Below are 5,349 nucleotides of genomic sequence, written 5' to 3' on the forward strand. Positions count from 1 at the left end.
AAATGAAACCACATTTGAAGTTAAAAATAAAATGAAAATTTTGGGGGGAAAATCAATTTTTTTCTATTAAAAATGTCAAATCCTGACCCTGAGTTTCCACAACCAGTTCCTTGAATCTAGGAGCTGCCTTAGGCCTTCAGGGGGCGCCAGGCTCTGGCATGTCCCTAGCTGTGGTTATGAAGGTCTGTGTCACTTCCTTACCAGCTCCGGCAGGGAGTCAATGGAAGCCAGGGAGGCGTTGAGGGAAGAGCAGTGGCTCTGGCTGGCGCTCCAGTTCCCTTCAGTCTCTGAGAAGTAATAGCAGTTCCCTTGGTATCCCACCCAGCCGTCCGGGCACGTAGCAGTGACATGGGGCGGGCAGCGTGGGCAGGGGGGTGTCTTCGTGGCTGAAAATAAGCAAGTAGCACAGTGGTGAGAGATGGGCCTATCCCTGGTGTCTGTCTCTGCGTGGGAATCCTGGCCAGAGAGGGCACTAAGACCCCCACGTCTCGGGCCTGGGTTGTCGTTTTGCAGAGATCCCAAGACCAGAAGGGACCATTGCGATCATCTAGTCTGACCTCCTGCATCACACGGGTCTTAGAACTACCCCAAAATAATCCCTGGAGCAGAGCTTTTACATCATCTTCCCATCGTGATTTAAAAACTGTCAGTGATGGAGAATCCACCGCGCCCCTTGGTAAATCGTTCCGAGGGTGAATAACACTCACTGTTAACAGCTGATGCCTTATTCCCAGTCTGAGTTTGTCCAGCTTCAACTGCCAACTATTGGATTGTGTTAGACTGAAGAGCCCAATGTTAAATATTTGTTCCCCATGTAGGTATTTGTAGACTAGGATCAAGTCACCCTTTAATCTTCTCTTGCAAACAGATGGAGCTCTTTGAGTCTATCACTATAAAGCAGGTTTTAATCCTTCTTGTGGCTCAACTCTGACCCCTCTCCAATTTATCAAAATCCTTCCTCAATTGTGGGCACCGGAACTGGACATGGGATTCCAGCAGTGGTTGCACCAGGCCCAAATCCAGAGGTAAAATAACCTCAATACTACTCGAGATTCCCCTGTTTATACATCCCAGAGTCGCATTAGCTCCTTTGGCCACAGCGTCCCACTGGGAGCTCGTGTTCATCGTGTCCACCTCCATGACCCCCAAACCTTTGTCAGAGTCCCTGCTCCCCGGACAGAGCCCCCCCTCCTGGATGTACGGCCGCCATTTGCATGGGGTGGCTGGGGAGCACAGGGTGGAGCTAAGATGGCGTCATGACCCATTGTACCCGTGCATCAAAATGGGCCCGTCCGCCATCTTAACTTCCGGCACCTTCGTATGTGGTGGCCCATTCTGCCAGGGACGGGCAGCCCATTCAAATACGCCTCCTTGGGGCAAGGGGTGAAAAATGGGAGGGGTGGGTGCATTTCATGGACTCCCCCTTGACATACCATCCTCAGTACACACATGTGACGGCTGCCACACCAGGGCTAGAACTGGGGCCCTCCAGAGCGAAGAGCGAGACCCGTAATATCATTGCCGAGAGCCGCTAGGTGGGGCTAGAACAACTCACGTTCTCTGTGGCTGGGCCCAAAGGCCACACTCGCCAGGGCGTTCCACTCAGGCCACTAAAACAGGCCACTAAAGCGGCCACTAAAACTGAGGGCAAAGGAGCCTAACAAGAGGGATGCGGGAAACGGTTTTCCCAAGATCCTGCAAAAACGTTTGAGGTTTCACAGAATTTTCCCTTCCTGAGTCGGGGAGAAAAGTCAAATGTTTTCATTAACTGAAAAACCAGAAACAATTTCAGTTCGGGTCAATGGAAACTTTTACCAGCCATGTGATTTCCCAACGCAAAGATGCATTAACTATGGGCAGAAATGCTGGCATGTGCTCTGTAGCAAAACAGCACCTGTGGATGTCTGGCACATGTTGAAGAGATGCTGGCTTTGAGCTTCCTGTATTCTGGGGCCATTCAGGGCCTTGACCTTCCCCTGGCGTGACTTAGAGCAGCCTCAGCGTTGCTCTAACTTACCCTCTGCTTCTCAGGCTGCCTGGGAAGCACAGAACAGCTGTAATGCAGCGTGCTCTGGCCACAACCACAACCCATCCCCTACTCTCTGGGTGCAGAGCCCATACACCAGCTGGGGAGGCCCCTGATTTGGGGGGATTCTCAGAGGGCTCTTTGCATCCACCTTGAGTCCCTAGAGTGGTGTCAAGTGGTCTAAGGATCCAGCCCAGAGTCTCCCACTCTCCACGCAGCTCAACCTGACCCCTACAGCGTGTTCCTCCCTGTAACCATTTCCTTTTGAAGGTCTGTTTGCCCAGTGAGGCCAAGGAGCCAGCCCCTTGCTCCAGCACTGACAGCTGTCACCGCACACTCCCTACAGCATGTGTCTTCTCTAAGGAATCCCTGGAACTCTTCGGTTCCTGGGGGCAGGGCGCACACACTCCAACACACCCCTTTCCACTGCGCCAGCGACGCCCAGCCAGGAACGGGAAGAATCCGTTCAGCGCGACAGATTCTCTGTGTCACGTGAGTTTTACGGAGGAGCTTTGGCACAGAAAAGAAATTCAGAAATGCTCCCAAAGCCACGAGAGACTGGCCGGGATCAGGGAACTGAATCCTCTGCCTGACTCCCATTTGCATTTACACACAGTACTGCGGATGAGGGAGGAAGAACAATGATAAATGGATTGGAAACAATTTTCAAGATGCGCTGTGAGCCATGGCCACACAGTGGCACCCAAACCTACAACAATTTAAGGTGAGACTGGGCATTGGATGACACAGGGAGTGGGAGGCAGGGAGACCCACCCACTGCATCCCTACACCGCTACCCAGGCCTGGGATCTAGTGGGGCTGCTTCCCAGGGGGCAGGGAATGGGGTTAGGCCCTTCCTCTTTGGGGGAAAGGGTCTGGAGAGAGATTTCCCCTCTGAAAAGGGGAATGTGCTTCAATGGAGGAGTCAGACTAGGGCAAAGACACAGCGAGAAGAGGCCGTGGGAAACGCAAGTGGGCACCGTGACCTTGAGGCTAGGACAAGCAGTCAATGAAGAATCAGTGACAAGGGAATGAGAATGAGCTGGGTTAGTAATGACCCTTCACTCACCCGCCAGTGCAATTACGGTGATGATCAAAGCTGTGATGACGACAGTAACGGTAATTGGGATCCGTTTATCTTTAATGCATTTTAGGCTGAAATCTGCAAAATAAAAAAAATAGATGAAAGGAGACGAAGGCATTTCAATAGCAAATGCTGCCGGTGCGTGAAAATGGTCATGTTTTGCTAGGTGCTTCCATGAGTGGATAAATCTAGTTGATGATGATCAAGAGCATGGAACAGCTTCCATACGAGGACAGACTACAAAGATTAGTGCCGTTCTGCTTAGAAAAGAGACAACTAAGGGGGGGATAGGATAGAGGTCTATAAAACCATGAACGGTGTGGAACAAGTGTATAGAGAAGTGTTATTTACCTTTCCCACAACACAAATACCAGGTGTCACCTGATGAAATTAACAGGAAGCAGGTTTAATACAAACAAGAGAAGATACTTTTTCATACAGCGCATAGTCCACCTGCCATTGGATGTGGTGATGGCCAAAAATAACTAGGTTCCAAAATAGAATGAGCTAAGTTCCTGGAGGACAGTTCCATCAATGGCCATTAGCCAAGATGGTCAGAGACACAACCCCATGCTCCTCTGACTGCCAGAAGCCAGGAGGGCAAGGCAGGGGTGGATCGCTCAGTAATTCCCCTGTCCCCTCCCCCGAAGCTCTGATAGTGGCCACTGGTTGATTGGGAGAGACATTTTCATGGTTGCCCAGAGTTACTGGGGCTAATTTGGGGGCTACTCATCAGCAGTAGAAATTGAACGCCTGATTTCTGGATTTAAAGGCACAAGCCATTACCACTTGAGCTAAAGGAACAGCACTTGAAGGGATTGTCTCTCGCTGTGTGTCTGTGCAGTGCCCGGCACAACGGGGCCCTGATCTCAGCTGGGGCAGGGACTGTCTCTCACTATGTGTCTGTGCAGCGCCCGGCACAACGGGGCCCTGATCTCAGCTGGGGCAGGGACTGTCTCTCGCTGTGTATCTGTACAGCGCCCGGCACAACGGGGCCCGGATCTCAGCTGGGGCCGGGACTGTGTCTCACTGTGGGTCTGTGCAGCATGCAATGGGGCTCAACTGCTGTCTCTAGATGTTACCATATTGTACCTAATAATTAATATAATTATTTACCCACATCTCTTCTCCTTTCTTCCACTTGTCCGTGACCCGGCAGCATTGAGTCATTAACCCCTCTACCTACCAGAAAGCAAAAGAAACTGTCATTTAAGGTCAGATCATACAGTCCCCTCCACGCAGGGCCCAGTGCTGTGTACGAAGCCTAGGCCTTTTGAATGTGTCCATCACTGCTTCCCCTCCCCCTGTGCATCCGAAAGTGACTGGCAGTCCCCAGATCTTGCTATCCCCACACCACACAGCCCTCCCTTGGCCTGGCTGAGGGGCTCCAAACGGATTAGGGAGCATGGCAATGCATTTGACAAATTGTGTGCCATGTCCCCCTCTAGTGGCTGGTAAGAGGATAATATCTCTGCCAACATTTTTGTTAGCATTATAACAACTCTGGCTCTTTCTGTTCTCCATAGAAATGTCCAATCCCTCTTGGAATTTTGCTAAGCTCTTGGCCTTAACACCATCGGTCGATGTTACCTAGCAGTGAGTTCCACCATTTAATTACCCAGTGTGTGAAAAATTGTTTCCACTGATCAGTTTTGAAGTTCCCACCTTTCCATTCCATTGACTGTCCCCTTTCTGCTTGTGCTAGACACAGATCTACCTTCTCGATCCCATCCATTATCCTGTCCCTTGTACCCGTCTCCTCTCCAAGGTAACAATCTCAGTCTTTTCAAGCTCTCTTTACAGGAGAGTTTTCCCAGGCCCTTGATCCTTCTCGTCACCTCTCTCGTTCTATCTCGGAACCCCTCTAGTTCTACAATATCCTTTCCGAGATGAAGCGCACACAGTATTCCAAATTTTCAGCCTTTCACTACACCAGTTCTCCTGTTGGCCAGAGTTCTTCAGGGTGGAAAAGACCCAAATTGCTAACATTAAAAACAAGCATGAACCAAAGAGCAACAAAAACTCCTTTTATCCTGTCTTTATCCCTCATAACAAAGAGGGGGCAACCCACCCACCGTATTTTTGTCCCTCTGCCAATCACACCGCAGGCTCCCTTTTAATTAAGACTAAAGTATTTAGTATTTACTGGTATCGCTTGTCGCTTCGGCGCTCTCTTCTCCCATTTTCTGGACAATCAGCACCGAGACTGCTGTGTCGCCACCTACCAGGAAGGAACAGA

The 5,349-nt window shown here is 50.5% G+C and overlaps 1 long non-coding RNA gene across 1 annotated transcript; it reads right to left on the bottom strand.

Moving 5' to 3' along the window:
* Positions 1 to 3,101: 3,101 nt before the first annotated feature.
* LOC113408322 lies at positions 3,102 to 5,329 on the bottom strand. Its single transcript, XR_003899953.1, has 3 exons — positions 5,257 to 5,329; positions 4,227 to 4,292; positions 3,102 to 3,188 (listed from the first exon to the last, which is right to left on the bottom strand). It is a non-coding gene; the product is annotated as an uncharacterized LOC113408322 (long non-coding RNA).
* Positions 5,330 to 5,349: the final 20 nt, after the last annotated feature.

The sequence above is a fragment of the Terrapene carolina genome, unplaced genomic scaffold (genome assembly GCF_002925995.2).
Source record: "Terrapene carolina triunguis isolate 2854851 unplaced genomic scaffold, T_m_triunguis-2.0 Scaffold8205, whole genome shotgun sequence".
NCBI lineage: Eukaryota > Metazoa > Chordata > Testudines > Emydidae > Terrapene > Terrapene triunguis.